At 34.1% G+C, this 20,241-nt stretch overlaps 1 long non-coding RNA gene across 1 annotated transcript; it reads right to left on the reverse strand.

The window, feature by feature from the left end:
• Positions 1–7,951: 7,951 nt before the first annotated feature.
• Positions 7,952–10,368, reverse strand: LOC141549367 (uncharacterized). The gene is made up of 3 exons (XR_012484342.1): positions 10,320–10,368; positions 8,335–8,441; positions 7,952–8,083 (listed from the first exon to the last, which is right to left on the reverse strand). It is a non-coding gene; the product is annotated as an uncharacterized LOC141549367 (long non-coding RNA).
• Between the last annotated feature and the right edge of the window lie 9,873 nt (positions 10,369–20,241).

Genomic DNA, 20,241 nt, shown 5'->3' on the forward strand with positions numbered 1-20,241 from the left:
AATTTGACAGAACATTCATAGCTCCCATATGTACAGGTCTTTAGACATGATTTTTTGCCATAATCATCCTTTGAAATAGGCTGCATTACTCCCAGATGAAAGATGAGGAAATTAAGGTTCAGAAAATTGTTGGGATTCAAGGAGGACTTCAAAAATGTTGAAGTTCCAGATCAATGTCTCAAAAGAATTTACAGGTTCAGACCCATCTCCAAGTTAAGGGGCAAAGTTTATTATAATTGTAGTTCTAGTTAGTGGGCTAAATTTCTGAAGTCATCAAAGAACCAAGAGCAAGAAGGTTGCTTTATAAGGAAAAGTTGGAGAGATAAGGTGCTTCATGTCACTGATATGCCAATTTTATGGTTTAGAGGTAGAATTGAGGGGTAGTCTTGTTCTGATTTTGGGCACAGAAGCAGTACCCCAGTTCTCTGAGCAGAGTTTATGAGAGGAAAGGGGGAAGGGAAACCTTCTGGAGGTGTGTCTTTAGGCCTGAAATGTCACTAGATCAAGTGGCAGGTACCAATTTTTGTTCTCTACCTGCATCAACTTTAAGCACCTCATTACTGTTGCTCATTAGTCACAGAAACTTAGTTATGGTGGACCCAACAGGCCAATTAACAGATAACAGGTTCTTATCTGATATCTGTGGTCTTAATGTCCTGGTCATATAGAATAAAGTGGGGCAGGACAGCCTAAAAGAAGAAATACATCATTTCTAACTACATCACCCCCAAGGCCATGTGGTCTTAGAGTTATTGCTATATACTTCCCTAGGAGCTGCACCACATCAAAATGAATTGAGTTGATCACAGGCAAGAGAACCGAAATTGGAATTCATGTCTTAGAACTCCACACTCCTAGTATTTTCTTTTTTTTATTAGTTTTTATAATTATAACATTTTTTACAGTACATATGCATAGGTAATTTTTTTTTACAACATTATCCCTTGTACTCCCTTCTGTTCCGAGTTTTTCCCCTCCTTCCCTCCACCTCTCCCCTAGATGGCAGGCATTCCCATACATATTAAATATCTTACAGTATATTCTAGGTACAATATATTATATGTGCAGAACCGAATTTTGTTGTTGTTGTTATTGCAAAGGAAGAATTGTATTCGGATGGTAAAAATAATCTGGGAAGAAAAAAATGCTCACAGTTTACACTCATTTCCCAGTGTTCCTTTTCTGGGTGTAGCTGATTCTGTCCATCATTGATCAATTGGAATTGGATTAGCTCTTCTCTATGTTGAAGATATCTACTTCCATCAGAATACATCCTCATACAGTATCATTGTTGAAGTGTATAATGATCTCTTAGTTCTGCTCATTTCACTCAGCATCAGTTGATGTAAGTCTCTCCAAGCCTCTCTATATTCCTCCTGTTGGTCATTTCTTACAGAACAATAATATTCCATAACATTCATATACCATAATTTACCCATCCATTCTCCAATTGATGGGCATCCATTCATTTTCCAGTTTCTAGCCACTACAAAAAGGGCTGCCACAAACATTTTGGCACATACAGGTCCCTTTCCCTTCTTTAGGATTTCTGCTGGGTCAAAGGGTATGCACATTTTGATAACTTATTGGGCATAATTCCAGATTGCTCTCCAGAATGGTTGGATTCTTTCACAACTACACCAACAATGCATCAGTATCCCAGTTTTCCCACAGCCCCTCCAATATTCATCGTTATTTGTTCCTGTCATCTTAGCCAATCTGACAGGTGTGTAATGATATCTCAGAGTTGTCTTAATTTGAATTTCTCTGATCAATAGTGATTTGGAACACTCTTTCATATGAGTGGAAATAGTTTTATTTTTATCATCTGAAAATTGTCTGTTCATATCCTTTGACCATTTATCAATTGGAGAATGGCTTGATTTCTTATAAATTATAGTCAATTTTCTGTATATTTTGGAGATGAGTTCTTTATCAGAACCTTTAACTGTAAAAATGTTTTCCCAATTTGTTACTTCCCTTCTAATCTTGTTTGCATTAGTTTTGTTTGTGCAGAAACTTTTTAATTTGGTGTAATCAAAATTTTCTATTTTGTGATCAATAATGATCTCTAGTTCTCCTTTGGACACAAATTCCTTCCTCCTCCACAAGTCTGAGAGGTAAACTATCCTATGTTCCTCTAATTTATTTATGATTTCGTTCTTTATGCCTAAATCTTGGACCCATTTTGATCTTATCTTAGTATGTGGTGTTAAATGTACTCCTAGTATTTTCATTGTCTCACTATCAGCTTTTGCTGGATTCTCTTCTCCCTCTTCTCCCTCATTTTAGAAGTTGTCCAGAGTGAAGAATTGAGCTGCTTGTATTCCTTTTATGCATCCAGTGCTTTTATAAACACATACATTCTTGTAGTTTCAATCATCAATAATAAATATATGATTCTCAAATCTATATCTCCTTCATTAACTTTTTATTCTCCCTCTAGGTCTCTATTTCTAGTAATCTGAAGAGACTTTTATTTGGATACTTTGCAAACAGATAAAAGCAACTTTTCTCATTATCTTTTCCCCTTCATTTTCCTCATGTGTCATGTTCTTTACCTTTAATAGCTTCTAGGTAATGATAGTTATTTAGACAGATAAATAACTAAGTGGTCAATCACCTAAAGCATCTGAAACAGCTGAGAAAATATTAAATAACTAAGAGGCTACATATCCAAAGTATTAAAAACTTAATGAGAAATAAGAAAAAACTGCTATCCTCAATAGCATCTCGGAACTGATAAGATCTATTTCAGTGATATTAGAAATCCCAAATTCTCAATACTAATGTCTATATCATCAAATAGTTTTATCCCAATCTTGGCTTATTATAATATAATGGCCAATAGGGCCTCTATTGATATAATCACTTTATTCTAGCTTAATCAGAATTTTTAAAATAATAACATATATAGTCAAAGTATATATCCTATCTTTTAAATACCTTTCAGATCCATTAGCTCATTTTATTCTCCCAAACCTTGTGTGACATAGAAATTATATTATTTTACTTTATAGGTAAGAAAATTGAAGTGCAGAGCTATCAGGTAAGTTAGCCAACATTAAGTAGTGTTAGGTGCAGTAATCTAAAGGATCAAAATTTAAATTGTCCATCTCTACTAAATCTTCCAATCCACTATCCCTTACATTTTATCATGGTTGTCTCTCTTCACTTCTCATTTGCTCTTTTCTCTGTATAAAAGTAACTTCTGCATAGTAAGTGCTTAATAAATGTTTACATTAAAAAAATTGGGGTGGGGATAAGAATCTGGTTCTACTGGTGTTTATTCTGAGGCTAAATATGTTATATCCATTCAGGAAAATTAACATAGAACGGAAATCTGGGAGATGGAAGATGTGTGAACAGATTAGAGATGATTTGAAAATATTATTGTCTCAGAAGGAAACAGATGGAATCTATCTTCTTTGCTTGGAATTTTGATGAATTAACTTGGGAAATAGACATTTCTTGGATTGAGTATGTGCTGTCTTTCTTTGCCAGCCATGAGATTCCAAATAAAGGGGGAAAAAGTCCTTTTATAGATGTTCTTTTTAAAAGAGTGGGTTCATATTCATGGCTACCTTCACAGAAAACAAATTGTGAATCAGAACCTTTAAGCTTTAGGCTTAGAAGAAAAGCCTAAGCAAATAGACAACAAGAAAGGACATGATGAGATGATGAGTGCGCGGGGGAGGGGGGGAATGAACCACTGCCTGATGCTTGTATTCTCTTTTGAATAATTCTGAGATTAAATTTGTGGTGTTCTGGCTAACATTCACCATGGATAATTTCACTCTGATGACCAGAAGCCTCCCTGCAATTTCAATTGACTCCTTAGTTCTTTAAATTCTAATTGTTGTGTGGTTTTGTCTTTTGCTATTAAACAGTACCTCTGCCCTGATAGGAGAACATCTCATTGATCATTAAAGTGACACTAACCCTGTCTTTCTCATATTTGAGATATATGTGCATGGGGTTCAATTTGGAGTTTTGTGATACTCTCAGATTAAAAACGCAAAATAACATCATCTTTGTGGTAAGTGGAACTCATGTCATTTGTTGGTAACCTCATAATAAGAATAATAGGCAAGACCCCACTTCACTCAGATAAGTAAACCCCTTTGATAAATTTATAGGAAGACACAAACGAGGATGTCAGAGAATGGACAGACATTGATGGGCTATAATTTGAATCACTGAGGGAATACCCACGTCATTGAGATGACAGCATTTGACATGGTTATGCCATCCACATAGTGGGTCCATAACCTACAAAATACACATAAAAAATTTTGGCCCTTCCTTCATTACAGAGAAGGACTCTGAATTATTATGGTATTTAAAGATAAAAAGTTGGTATTGCACCATATTATGCATATAAAACATATGCATTTCTGATTTTAAAAAATTTTCTGTGTCATCTTCTGGCCTTTGAGTATTATCTATGGCTGCTACATAACTCCCTCAAAATTCCCATTTATTTTTTTTATTCTGACATAAGAAATATAGAAATCCTGATAGGAAAAGTCACAATTTGGAAGGGATGACTGTAATTGTGTTCGAATCCTTTAGTGTTTTGCAAGATAATTTTATGGCTTTTTTATTCAATTAATCATTATGTATTTAAGTGCTTAGTATGGACCAGGCATTATGCTAAGTTCTGGGGATACAAAAAGAGGCAAAAAAGTCTCATACCCTCAAGGAGCTTATAATTAAATGGGAGGTAAGAAACAACAATCAAAAAATGTACAAACAAGTTGAATACAGGATAAATAGGAATAAAATAAAAGAAGGAAAGCATGATTAAGAGAGTTGAGAAAGATTTCCTATAGAAAATGAGATTTCAGTTGAGATTTAAAGGAAACCATTTAAGGCTGTAGAAGAAGATGAGGAGGGTGAGGATTCCAGGCATGAAGGACAGCAAGAGCTAAAAGATGAAGTGTCTTATTTGAGGAACATCCAGGAGACAGGTGCCACACTAGATTGAAGATCATCCTGTCAGGGAGTAAGATATAGGAAGACTGGAAAGGGAGGAGGCAGTTAGATAATGAAAATCTTTGAATGTCATGATTTTGTATTGACGCTGGAGGCAATGACAGTGATGTCATTGGATGTAAACTTTGGTGGCTGAAAACAGGATAGATTGGAGTACGAAGAGATTTGAGGCAAACAGACCCCTCATTGGATTATTGAAATAGTCCATGCTAAAAGTGATCAAGTGATCAAGCACACCTGCACCCAAATGGTAGCAACCAAGCAAAAGAAGCAAACTGGAAAAATATTCAAAGGGTGAAATGGGAAGGTCTCTAGGAATGAGAGATAATAAGGAGTCAAGGATAACACCTAAGTTATGAGACTGAAGAATGGGAGATGTGTTGTCCTCTAATAATATGGAAGTTGGAAGAAGGATAGTTTAAAAAAAAATGAATGTCATGCTTGCAAATCAGCCCATGTCCAGTCTTAAGGATTGAAGTCCTCTGTATAACACTACCAAAGTCAGAGAAAAGTCAATATTTAATCAACTTCAGACATTATCCTGCATCCCTCAGACCTAACTGTTTAACAAGTAAGACAGCTTGGATCAGACAGGCTGTGGGCCCTATCTATTTTGATGATAGTGATGAGGTGTTAGACTTGAGTTCTGTTGCACAAGAAGAGCATATGTGAACTATACTTCTCTTATCCCCATTGGCTAGGTATCTACACTCCATTCTTTTTTTATGTGTCTTGAAATGTTTAATGACATATTTACATTTCTCCTTGGCTGTCCTATACAAAGACCCAATTAAACTTTCCATATAGTGGATAACTGGGAACTACATTAGGGGGTTTTGTTTAATGGCTTGGATAAAGGCTACTTGTATTCAAGTCCAGATCTTGGACAGAACATAGTTCCCTAAGCTCAATTTCCATGTGTGAGAAAAGTTTCTTTTTTAATTTCTCTTGTTTTCTTTTATTTATCTGGACGAATTGTGATGTCTCTAAGGACACTTGTAGTCCACCACAAAGTATCCAATGCAAACATTGCAACCTTGTCTCTTCTGTCAAGTCCTGAATTTTGTCTGTTTTCTTCTTTACTTCATTTCCTTTAAGTTCTGGAAACCAGGCTGTGAGAGGATGACAGGTTTTAAAAGGTCATTTTTAAATAAAGAATTGTCTGTGTAGATTCTTGTAAGGAGTTTTGTGTGTGTTTGGTGGAGTTAAAACAAAAAAGTTTCATTCAACCAGCATGGATAGATGATTAATCTTTTTTTTGTAATCACATTGTGATGTGTTTATAAATGAAATACTGGAATAATTAACAAATTAAGGCAAAATAATACAATATTTTTGTGCCTCAAAAGGAAAGGGAACTAAATTGTCAAAGAGTAATGCATCTTAGCAAGAGCAATGTTTTCCCCTATTCCTTTCTTAAGAAAGGCTTATTTATGTATTCTATACACCAAAAAAGTAGGGTTATTTTTTCCCCTAAAATGTTAATAAGATGAAATAAGTAATAATCATTAATCACTTGCTTTGGGTTAGTGCAAATTATTTTCCTATGGAAATATAATCACCAGGAAATTTCAATTTCACAATATAGGGTATTAATTTTATTGAACTTTTACTTAACTCATGTCTCTGCTCAGTGGAGTGAGTATGGCTAGAATTTCTGGATTGAGAATATCTGCAAAGTTTGCCATAGAGTGTGACCAATATAGAAAACTCACATCCAGCCTCACTTTTCACACATCATTTCAGATTTTGTCGGTAATCATATTTTGTTAAGAAGGCATCATGAATGATAAAAGTAGTGTTCAGATCAGGGAAATCTAACTACAATTCTGATTCTGAGATACTACATGGACATGGGCAACCTGCTTAGATTTCCTGGGTCTCAGTTTCCCCCTCTTCATAATGAAGATACTAATGTCTACAGTATTCATTAAATGTATAGATTAAGACAAAGCTAAAGATAACACATGCAAAACATTTTGAAATTTTTAACTTATCAGTTATTATTACTGGTGATGTTTGAGGAGCTTCCATTAAATAAAACTCATTTTCCCCCACCTTTTAAACTAATTAATCCACATACTTCTTTGTGTGGAAAAAGCTCTATTTAATATTTTAATAAGATCATAGAATCATTTCTATAGAAATGAAAGGGAAGTTAGAATGTCATACAATTCCTACATTTTCCTTCTCCTGTTTTCCTGTTCTTTCAAACCTGTAACTTTAAATAAATGTATAGAAACAAATGCACTATAAATCATTAGGGTGGACTAATTGCAGACTTTTCATACTCAGAATGCCCTTTAAATTCCACAAAATCCCTGACATGCTGAATCTTGTATATTGACTTCTGCCTGGGTATAGGGTCAGTCTGAAGTGCAATGCTGGTTGATAGATAATGCAGTCAGAATTTCTGTGCTAGAGACACTGATATTTTTGTTTAGTTTTTCCTTTCATATATATATGCACAAAGTTATTGGAGGCTGTAGAATGCAGAGCATTAGTATTGTTTATAAAACATTTTATAAAGCTTAAAATGTGGGGGGGGGGGTTGTGTGAAAGTAAAAATCATATGTATGGACGAAATGGTATACAATGCTATTTAGTCCATACTACCATCTTATCCCCCACTTTACCTTTCTTTCATATGGAACTTTCCTCCCGCAGTGCAATGCTTTCATTTAATTAGTCATGCTTACTTGTATAAAGCTACTCTAAGGCTGCCTGCCTAGTTACAAAGCCTCAGGTGTGTGAGTAGAGTGTCTGATGAAGTCTGCTCCTTTCTAATTAATTTTAGGGCACAGAAATTCCCATACATTTCTCATAGGTCTTCAAAAACATGGGAGAGTGGGGAGATAAGAGAGATCTTTTTCAATTTTTTTTTTTTTTTTTTTTTTTTTTTTTTTAGGTATTAAAAAAAATGAGACAGTTTTAGAAGGTTAGTACTCTAAAGTGGGAAGGCATTTATTTCTCTGGTCTTGTTATTGTTGTTCTCTCTGTGTGTCTGTCTGTCTGTCTCTCTCTCTCATTTCTTTCTCTTTCTCTTTTCCAGTGGAGACTTGCAGTGGCTTTGCTGGGCTTTAGTCTGAAATGTAAAAAGAAAGCAGGGGAAAAAGCGTGAGAGTGTAGTAGCTAACCTTTAGTCCCCGAACCAATCAATCATTTTCAGTTGCAGGTTTACATGTGCCGCAGCAAAGCCCAAGCTCCGTGTTCACAGCGCTTGAGGCTTCACAATAGTGAGGCTGTTTGACCGACAAGTCGGGAGAGGGACTCTGATAGGCACTCGAGTGCTGAGACGGAGAAGATAGAAAACAGTGAGGGAGGACCCGGGCTCACCAGAGGGACCATGTGCTCAGCTCTGCTTCTGATGGATCGGGGGCAGCTAGGAGCTCGCCTAGTCAAGGCTGGGGGAGGGCTTCACTGACAGTCACTTAAGATGAACTCTGTCAGAAGAAAGGAAGCTTCAGGGTAGTGATCCAATGCAGATTGCAAATGATAGCTATGCCTTCCCTACAGCTTGAAAGGGGCTCTATATTTTACGCAGGTGAGTTATTTCCAACTTCTCCTTAACTTCCCCAACCTCACCCACCTACATACATGAAATGCTCGGTTATTTGACAGACCAGAGTCTAGTGTTTCTTTTATTATTAAGGATTTTAAAAAGTATTCTTAGAAATGCAAGCACAGATAAAGACCCTGACAGTTCTTTATTTTAATGAACAACTTCGAGCCTGAATGTGAATAGTAAGATAATGTTTGAAATAATTGGTAGCAGTCCCGTATTTTGTTTTCTTCCCTTTTCATGGTTGGAAGGGGAAAAAAATGTATTGTGGTCTATTCAGAAGGATTATTCCAGATAGGAATAACTTGTTTCAAGGTCTGTGACTGATATTTCCTTTATATTTTTTTCTTTCCTCTGATAGGACTCCATCAGAAGATGTTCCAAACACCTCTGCAGCATAGAAATTAATTACTCAACCCAAATATTTAATTCAAGGTACTATCTACTATCTCTAAACATATTAACGGATGAAGCCTTGTCTGGAGATTGTGTGCTGGCAATGAAATTGAAATAGTCAAGGAATTATTTGGAACACAAATAAAGAAAAGTGAGTAAGCTTGTAAAATATATTTCAGTTTGTAGAAAATATGTGTTTGTCACTTTCTGGATGCTTTAACTGATTTTTACTTATTTTTACTATTTTTTGTGCATTTATTTTGATATTTAGGTTTCTGTTTTATTTTGCTTTCTCCCTTTCCCTCTACCTCCTCCCATTTTCTCTCTGACTCCACAGATCACTGACAACCAAGAAACAAGCATTTGGTCTGTTTTGCAACACTAAAACATCTACAATGAAGTCCTATTGCTGGACTCTGGTTTTGGCTGTCTTGGGTATAGAATTGCTGGGAAGCTTCTGCACCACCATCAAATCCCCACGGTTCAGAGGGCGTGTGCAGCAGGAACGAAAAAACATCAGACCCAATATTATTCTTGTGCTCACAGATGATCAAGATGTGGAGCTGGGTGAGAAACTTTTAAAAGAAAACTATCTTTACCTCTTTTGCACAAGTAATTCCACTACTTTCTAGTCTCCAAAAGACAAGTTCATGTCTTTTCTGCTAAGTTAGTTACCTATCAACTGACCTAGTTTTAGAAATGAGATTTTATGGGACATAAAGTATTATATTTTGCATTTTGACACTTCCTTTGACTGTGTAGAGCTTGACATAATCCTAATAAAATTGGAAATTTTTATTTGTGGAAACAAAAAATTTGACCTTGCAAGTTGGAAACTGTTGGCAAACAGATTAAATACTGTTCAAGCAAAAATATTTCTCAAATTGTGAAGTTCAACTGTCGGTTATAAGAATGTCTAAAGTATATGGATATATATATGTATAAATATATTAAGGAAGTTTCATAAGCATATTACAATGGGTCTCAAAAAAATTGCATCATGTTTGACTGCAAAAATGAAACTCCAGTGTTTTACAAATCATTGTTAACACTGTCCAGGAAGTCACTATCAACTTTAGGAGTTATGGACATTTTTATGAAGAAAATAAATAACTAGGATAATTTAGAACACAATCCAATTTCAGAGTTTTGAGGGTAACCCTGACAAGATCCACTGTTTTCTATTTAGTGGCTATATTGATTTTCTATTCCTTTCTTCTGCCATACATTGTTTCCCTAAGTATTATATCAGTGGGGACAGGGTGTGGGGAAGAGGGTATTTATTAAGTGCCTACTATGTGCCAAACATTGTAGCTTACTACTTTCTCTGAGGATACCTATACAAGCAACGAGAGAGTCTTACCTTTCATAGAGCCTGTGTTCTAATGGGGAAAGAGAGCACATCATGGAATGCTGAAAAGGAGAAAGGGTACCCACATGAGGGAGAAGAGCTTGGTTAGGAGATAGAGAATTTCAGAGAGTAAATTGAGCAAGAATGAAATGAACATGGCAGTGATCACTTATAAAATATCAGAGGAGTAGGAGACCATAACCTCAAGGCAGTGATTTTTCCAGGAACACAGGATGACTGGTAAGGAAGTTGAAAAGTCCAACGAGTAAACACTACTGATGTAAAATGAGCATGATTGAAGCCTTTCATGAAATAGTGGTCAGAGAGGTGGAATCACCAGTAAAGAAAGTTGGGCCTCCTAGATGAGTTTCCCTCCAGAGTCTTGGGTTTTCCATTGGAGTGTGCTCATGAATATTTAAAAAGAGGCTCTTCCTCCTGTACAAAAAATGAACCAAATGACACAAATATGCACAATTAACCTTCTCTCTATCATTTTCATAAGTCTAGAAAATTAATAAAACAATAAGATAAACTTTGATTTGTAGTGTTTGGCAATTCCCAAGGTGTAAATGTTCACACTAAAAATTCAAGAGTCAAGCTCACTGTAGCTGAACCCCGTACCCATTTCTGGCAGGCATGAGAATCAATATTATACAGTAGGAGAGTTGAATTTTCTTTAAGAGGACATTGGTTCAAATTCTCAATCTGCTCCTTCCTACCTGTATAATCATTTTAAATGCACTTAAATTTTCTGAGCCTCAGTTTCCTCATCTATAAAATGAGGAGGTAGACTTATTGACCAATAAGATTTGTGATTTTTTGGAATTAGCATCATCTATTTTTCCTCCATAATTCTCACGTTACCCAACTTGCTATGTATCAAAAAACCCTCCTCTACTTTGGTCACCAAAATGAAAATGGCCTTGCCTGAATATCCTATCTAGATCCTCACTTTTGCCAGGAAGGAGAGAGAGAGAGGGAACAAGTGCCAGCCCAGTAAATCTCTTTAACTTTGACTGTCTTATCACTGCAGACTTGGAAAGAAGGATATCTTTTCTTAGTTCTGGGACTGCATGTCTCCAATGTTACTCTGTAGATCATCATAAAACCAGTATAGTTGAGATAATGATGTGTTTGAGATTCAGCATCAAATGATGAGATTGATGTTCAAGCAATTAGCACCAAATGTTGAGGTTTGCTCATGTGAAGAATTCACAATGACCATTCTTTCTGGCAAAAAGTAGGTAACAGATAAAATTAAGAGATACAATAGATACTAGAATGGTAAATATGGAATAGATTTGGGAGAGCAATAGCATTACCAAGGAAGAGAGTTTGGAAGAATCCATTAAAGGAATATGCCATGATGTGGGACTACTCCATTGACTGGAAGGCTAAATTCATAAAGGATTTTAGCACCCTAAAATAGTTAGCAATAATAAGAAGAAAGACACAATGAGGCATGGTGGGAGATGAGAGGAAAGATATCATGAGATTTGAGAGAGTATGAGGAGAAAGACTTCACGAGGCAGAACCCATGGTGGGCTAATCCCAAAAAGGATTCAGCAAAAGTAGTGTAGGTCATGGTCAGATGTCATGGTCAGATTTATAGGGGAAATTTAACCTTAGGGATTTGACATAATTTGGGATTTCTGACTGGAAACAGCAAGGTGGGGTTACCCAAGATCTCCACAGAGGGCAGGACCATAAGGTTGAACTTATTCCTATCAGTGTCCTTTCTTTCTTGCTTCAGGGAATAATTTTATCAGTACATCAGGCTGTCTCTGCCAATCCCACCTAGTGACCCGGGACCTCAACAATAATATAAAATAGTTCATAAAGAATCTTCCAAAGCTTTCTTAGGCACCTACTACCAAATTCCTTTCCTTCTTTCTCGCCCTCCCCCCAGTGAATAACATTTTATTTTTTTCCAATTACATGTAAATAGAGTTTTTAAGATTATTTTTTCTTAGCAATATTTTATTTTTCCAAATAAATATAAAAATAGTTTTCAACATTTATTTTTATAAAAGTTTTATGTTCCAAATTCTTCTCCTTACTTTTCCTCTCATTTGCAAGATAGCAAGCTATCTGACATAAGTTAAATATGTACTATTCTTTGAAACACATTTCCATATTTGTCATGTTGTACAAGAAAAAAATGGACCAAAAGGAAGAAAAAAACCATGAAAAAGAAAAAAAACAAGCAAAAAAGTGAAAATAATTTGCTTCAATACACATTCATTCTCCATAGTTCTCTCTCTGGATGTGATGGGCATTTTTCATTCTAAGTCTATTGACTTGAATTATTGCATTTCAGTATATACTTTTATAAGATTTTGATCTCCATTTTTTCTTCCTCTCTTTCTCACTTCCTTTTCCCCCAAGATGGCAATTATATCAGGTCAGGTATGAAAACAAGAAGTGGAAAAAATAATGGGTATCAACTGTACCAGAGAATTTTTTTTTTATTCTCTGTATTGCTCCCACATTTAGATCAACAGAATTCTATTGTCATGTTGTTATACCATGCTATGATACCAATTCAATAAAATGTTAGCTCCTCCTTTTTTTATTTGTATCTCCAATACCTACTACAGGTTGGCAAATAGTAAAAATTTACTAATTATTTGTTTATAAATTGAATGGTGCTTCATAGTGATTAAGTTTCTCCTGATATCCATCATTGTGGTTCCTGTAATTCTGGTTTCAACTAATGAAATGCCAGTTCCTTAAATAATAATATGAAAGTTTCTATGAATATATCCCAAATTTTGTGATGAAAGTCAATGGAAAATTCTTAGAATTCCATATGTGGAATTTTACTATTTAGTAGTCTTTCAGCATAGAATGAATATTCAAGATTATTTATACTTAAGTGCTTTCCTTCAATGAATCCATTCATCAGTGTGTATAGAGCTCTTGCTATGTACTCATCATTGTGGTAGTTTTCTGTAGAGAAAGAAAAATTTTATGAAGTATAACTTTTTGCTTTCAAGGACCTAAAATTTTATTTGGAAAGATAAAAAGAATATAGACAAAATAATCAAAACACAGGGTTTGATTGTTTTGTATTTTTTAAATTTAACTGCTATGGTAAAAGGTAGCAACCTTCTCTATTACTGGATCATGTCCAGGGATTAGTGTTTTTACTTTGAGGGAGTAGCTGCCTATCATTTAGGAATAACTTCCTCCCCAAAATCCTTGTATATTATTTCTTTGGACTGTGACTTTTTTTCAATTGTACTGAAATGACCTTGCAAGTGTTAAATCTATTCCTTAAACAGTACCATCATGTATTAGCATCTAGAATGTTATATGCAGATATAGTCATTGTTTTTCCAATAAGATATCACAAAGGCCTAGGTGAACAAAGTAATCAAGATTATGGACCCTTTTTTGCATATTACAAGAGATTTAAAAGTGAGTAACAAGACATAGTGTCTAGATTCCTGTATTTAGAATCAAGAAGCCCTAGGTTCAAATAATAACTTCTGACATTTTGTTACATAGGAGATCATATGCAGATCACTTAACCTTTTTGATATTTAGGCATCTTTAAGACTATAAATTATAGAAGTCTCCTAATCTGGATTTCTGGAAGTACCACAATAATGAAATCACTGGTCCCTCAGGCACCTCTGTTTTTAGTAAGTACTAGAAGTATAAAAATAAAATAGATTAAGTTTCTGTTCCTAATCAGTTTATAATTTAGTAGAAAAGATAAGACATTGCTATAAAAATCCTAAAATATAAATTGAAACGTGAGAAAACTTAGATATAGAGAAGATATTGGTTCATCATATTTAGTGAAAGATCCAGCATCAAAATTCAGATATCCTATAGTGTAGGTTTAGTATTCTTTCCATAGTTCAAAAAGAAGAAAAATATATTTCAAATTTAAATTATTAAAAATTGTGAAATTTATATTTAAAATATTAATCATTTTTAGAATTATTAAGATTGATCACAGGTTTAAAATTTTAATACTGGAAAAGATCATGTAGTTCAACTCCCTCATTTAATAAATGAGAGGATCTGAATTGTCCCCAATGGATTTATTTTCTAACTCTTCTCCCCTCTAGTCTAAATTTTGTTCTTTTTTGGTTTTAGCAGAAAATATTATCACTTCCTTTGGAGCAAAGCCAGCAAAATAGTATATTAGGAACCTCATGGTTTTGTATTTTCAAATACTGCTGAGAAGCAATATGAAGAACTTTAAATCAGAAAAATCATCCTTCTTTTACCCTTCAAAACTTTGTCACAGATTTTCATCTTAGAAGAGATCAAAAAAAGAGAAAGAGAGAGAAAGATAATAATATAGCAAAAACAATATAGTAAAGATCACATGTAAGTAAAAAAGATTACAGATGAATATAAAACCTTATATATCAAACATAGCCTTTACCCCACAAGAAGATAATAAAAATTTCAAAAAGAGCTCTGAAAAATAAAAGGAGTTGATTATGTGAATTGTCTTTCAAAAGTTATTGTGAAAAAAAAATTAGTTAATTAGATATAGAGATTCGGGTTTCTACATGTTGATGAACCTCATCATATCACTACTGTTTTTGAGTTGCCTCAAGAGAGGATCAGACAAACCTGATACCTAGAGAATGTGTCAGTTCATAGTAATGATGCCAATATATCTGCTAGAATTTCTGTGTATATTTTTCTTGATTTAGGATGAAATGACTTGGTAGAAAGTAGCTTTCAATTTCTTAAAGAAAGTATTCTTTCCAAAACTTCCTCTTCAAAATCCATATTCCCAACATGGTATTTGGGATATATAAACTGAATTTCCTGAAATGTTTTAAGTTAATATGTCATAGTCAATTCAACACAAAGATAGTATGCCATAGTGGAAAGAAAGCTTCTTGATGTTAGACTACCTGCCACCCTTATTCTAATACTGTACTTGCCACAGTTTCTTCACCTGTAAAACAAAATTATGATTAAAGTGATCAATTATGTAGAGATTTAAGGAATCGTATATCACCCACATTTGACGGCAACATTATTTAACAGATAAACTTTTACAGGAAGTAAAAATGGTACCAAACAAAACAAAACAAAACAAAAAAACCACAAACCAAAAAACAAAGATAAGAAAAGCATCTGGACCAGATGAAGCTTTCTTAGAACAGGTCTATGCTGTATGTGACACCATTTTGAAAGCTTTGACAGATTGATCCTCAATGTATCTAAAGAAAAGGAAGACATCAGAGATATGGGGAAAGGATGATCAAGGAAACATTAATAATTACCAACTCATATGCCTAAATTTCCGTACCATATGAAAATTTTATTTCTGTGAGAATAATCCTTATGCTGAGCATCAAGGGTATACTTGATGTAAGTATTAGAGAGGGAAAATTTCAGAAATTATATTCTACACAGAAAATATCTTTATTGTCCAAAAGTTATAAAAAAGACAAAACACTCATGGTCTTCATTTTGTTGTTGTTGTTGTTACTTATTAACAGTTACAGTTAATGGTAAAACAAATAGCACTTTAAAGATTTTCCTCCAACAAGCTGACTTTCATGTGTATATCAGAATCATACTAATTTGATATTTGATATCAAATTGATAAATTGATAACTTGAAAGATATATCAGTAGAGAAAATTTTGTTCAATGACTCATAGCAAGTGAGGCCTTAAAAACAGAGCTGCTTACCAAAAGTGTTTGCCTCTTTTGTAGAGGAAATCCAGTGTAGACCTGGAGAATAATTCCCATTAGTGAGGGTGTCTAAATGTTCCTATATCTAGATGGCATTTTAGTGATTGTATTGATCTCCAGAAAATTGCAGTCTACTAAAAAAGATCTATATTTACTCAAGAGGTTTGGGCTAATTGAATATTCATTCAGAGAAGGGTGAATCTGGCAGATTGTGATATGCATTTAGATAGACTATAGATCTTGTCCATCCATATCTTATAGAAACAGAACAAATGGACAATAGTTGGATCAAGAATTGAACAGTAATAAATGAATAGGCTAGATTGTCTTTGGGGAATTACAAAGTTCTTTTTTATATCCCCAAACATAAAAAGTATGTTGATTTAATACCATTGATATAATGCTGATCCTGGAATCAGGAAGACCTGAATTCCAATATAGGCTCATATGTTTATTAGCCAGGTGACGCTGGGCAAGTCACTTAATCACTTGCCTGCCTTAGTTTCTTCAAAGGTAAAATGGGAAAAATACCAGTATCTCCCATAGTTGTATGAAATATTTATAAAGAACTTGCCACAATGTGTGGTACATCATAGGGACTACAGAAATGCTACCTATTATTTTCATCAATTATCATTAAAATTACATTCATCCAATGACTGTAAGTCATAAAATTTCTATAAAACCAATTTTGAGGCTCATCCAAAGGACAATAGTAGAGTCAGTGTAAGTAACATCACAAGAAAAATCATCAATTAATTTAATGCAATGAGTAATTAAACAAAAATAATATGAAGGGACATCATAAAAATGTATAATTGATTTTTTATTATTTTTAAATTTTTATTTTATTTCAAAAAAGAAAAAAAATATTTTATTTTTTGCTGAGGCATTTGGAGTTTGGTCTTTCCCAGGGTCACACATATAGGAAGTGTTAAGAATCTGAGGTCAGATTTGAACACAGGTCCTCCTGACTGCAAAGCTGGTATTCTATCCACTACACCAACTAGCTGCCCCCTGAAAATATATAATTGAAAAAGATCACATGGTTATATGGTGAGAGTCAAGGATAGCCAATCAGTAGGTCATATCTTTTATTGATATGTTATATCTTTTATTGATATCCTTCATAGTTAATCAAGACAAGATGAGTAAAGACACCAGAACTTTGATAGGTCACTATATGGCATACTTAAGCGATGATATAAAAATCAATCAAATAGGAGGAGCAGTCATGAATGGGTCACTAGAAGGAATGCTCACATTGATAAGGAAAGAGAATTTTATATATTACAAGCCAAAGCAACCTTCAGTTTAAAGTGCTACTTTATCCTCTTACATTTCCTGAAAGATAACCACAGTTAATATTCAGAATGGTGAAGATCTCAGATATCCTTCAATGAAAAGGATACAAAGGTCCAAAAGCACAGCCATCTTTCATCTTCAGAAAGAGTATTTCTGTTTTCTACCAAATATCATTAAGACAATTGTCATTTTGAGTTTCAACTTCTTTTTGAGACTTTTTGAGAAACAGACTCAAGTGAAGGCTTCAGGTTTTCATTATGAATAAGGGACATAATTTAAGGAAATGAACTCTACAACTTCTTTTTTGACTGACTAGAATTCATTTTTCTTGTCTTTTTGGTTCTTAGCTTGTGTCTCAAATGGTTGTAGTTGCCAGGGTAAGTGACCACTAGATAAATGAAGTGTTAACTGCAGGCTTTCTCTACATATAGATTACTTTACTAAAAGAAAATACAATAAATGAAGAAAGTAGAAGAGTCTGGGAGTAGAAAGTATGGTGGTGATAGACAAAGCAAATGTCATTTGGTTTATTCTATGTAACACAGGGCTGCTAGGTGGCTTAGTAGATAGCATGCCAGTCTGAGAGTCAGGAAGACTCAACTTCCTGAGTTGAAATCTAGCCTCATATACTTATTACTTTTATGACATGGGAAAGTCACTTAACCTAGTTTATTTCAAATGAGCTGAAGAAAGAAATGGCAAACCTCTCCAGTATCTTTGCCAAGAAAACCCCAAATATGGACATGATCAATCAGACATGGCTGAAAGGACTATACAATAACAGTTTAGCACAGAGTAATGAAGAGAGACTCTGTCTCTAATGTATCTTTCCTATGTGATCCTGGGCCAGGTGACTTAATTTCTAAATACTATAGATAACTTTCTAAAATTCTGCATTGCAGAACAGTTATTAGATCAATACAGATCTCTGCAACTTAACATCTTAGATAAATAAGAGCTTGAGTGACTTTCCTAAGATCACATAACTCTCAGTGATGGGACTTGAACCTAGGTCTTCTTGGCTCTGAGATTGTCTGTGTCCATTACAACATGTTGCCTCTCTCACTGGAGATATAAAAATTAAAAAAAATTAAACCCAATATTTTCAAAGAATTTAAAAGTTTATAGCACTTTTACTGTATTACCTTATTTGAGCTTCACATGAAAATCTGGTATTATAGATACTAAAGGTGTTATCTTAATTTTACAAATAAATAAACTATGACTTGGTGAGATTAAAGAACATTTTTATGGACAGATAAGGAGTTAATTTCAGACATGAACTTCAAATCTATGATTTCTTGATTTTAACTCTGACATTCTGTACAGTACACTATTTTGCCATTCCTAAAAATTATATTATTTTTGCCCTCAAGAAGCTTATAGTCTACTGGGAGATATAATATTATAAAAACATTATTAACTGTTTTATAAGGTTGAATGTGGAATGGACAAAGAATATCAAATTGTCTATGAAAAATTTCAGCAGGGAGAATCAGCTAAAAATGAGAGAAAGGGTTTCATGGAAGAGGGGGCAAATGAACCAAAAGTTGAAGGAAAGAAGGACTTGAGTAAGTGGATATATGAAAGACCTATATCACAATCATGAGGAATATATGAATGTTTGGAATTGACAGAAAGAATCATGTGTCACAGGATCTTAAGGTTGGAAAGGACATCACAAGTCACCTGTCTTATCCATACAATTAACTGAATCTCCCTAGCAAACATTCATTCAGTCCTTGCTTAATGACCTACAGTGACAAAGAATTTCATGCCCCTTGAGACATTATGCTCATCTCTGCACAATTATTTGGATATTTTTCTACATATCAAACATAAATCTGAATCTCTGCTTTTTTTATAAGTTGCTTCTAGCTTTACTTTCTGGACTGAGGCCAAGCAAAAAAGGTAATTTGGTGTAATGGAAAAAGTGCTGAACCTAGAATCAAGAGACCTAATTTAAATCTCTTCTTTGACATTTGTTACATGTGTGTGTTTTAATTTCTATGAATCTTAGTTTATGCACCCATAATGGAGATAATACTATCTATTTTATAGGGGTGTGGTAGGGCTCAAGTGAATATATTTAATATTTTTGTAAATCCTTAAATCCTATAAATACAATATAAATGTTATCATTCATCATTTCTCCCTTCTAATAATACTTTCATGTTCTACCCATCTCTTTTCTTTTATTGGTGAAACATCCCAAATTCATTCAAATGATTCTTGTTTTTCATGATCTCTTTAATATGCAAGTGATCTTCTCTGTATTCATGCCAGTTTGCCAATATCCTTCCCCAAAATGGTACCCAGAATTAAAGCCAGCATGTGCAGTGAGAGCAGAGTACAATAGAATTAAAATATGATGATAGCACACTATGGTTTTCTTAATTCAGCTTGTTTTATTTTGCTGACATGCTACTTTGTTGACTCACAATAATTTTGAAGTCCACTAAGAAACCAAGTTTTCTTCCCCAAATGAACAGAATCTAGTTATAATTCCCAAATCATGTAGTAAATATTCTGATTTTGGGAGTATAAACTTCAATTTTACCCATTAACTTTCAGTTTATTAGATTCAGCTCATTATTCTAAACTATTTACATCCTTTTGAATCCTGATTCTGTCTTCCAACAAATTAGCTAGCCCTTTTGGGTTTCTGTTATTTGCAAATTTGACAAACATTCTATGCCTCCATTCAAATCACTGAGGAAAATTTTTAAATAACATAGTACTAAGAACAAATCTATATGGCTCTCCACAAGAGAAAGTCCTTGCACAAATGGCTGGTTGGCCCATTTCTTTTCTAAATACCACACTTCATCTGCACACTTATATACACATACTTTCCTGTCAAATAACATGTGTTTAGTCTTTAGCCCAAAGTGAATGCTATTTAGATGCTATTATTCATTGACTCCAAAATTGGTTCCATTTTG

This window comes from Sminthopsis crassicaudata, chromosome 1 (genome assembly GCF_048593235.1).
Source record: "Sminthopsis crassicaudata isolate SCR6 chromosome 1, ASM4859323v1, whole genome shotgun sequence".
Taxonomy (NCBI): Eukaryota; Metazoa; Chordata; class Mammalia; order Dasyuromorphia; family Dasyuridae; genus Sminthopsis; species Sminthopsis crassicaudata.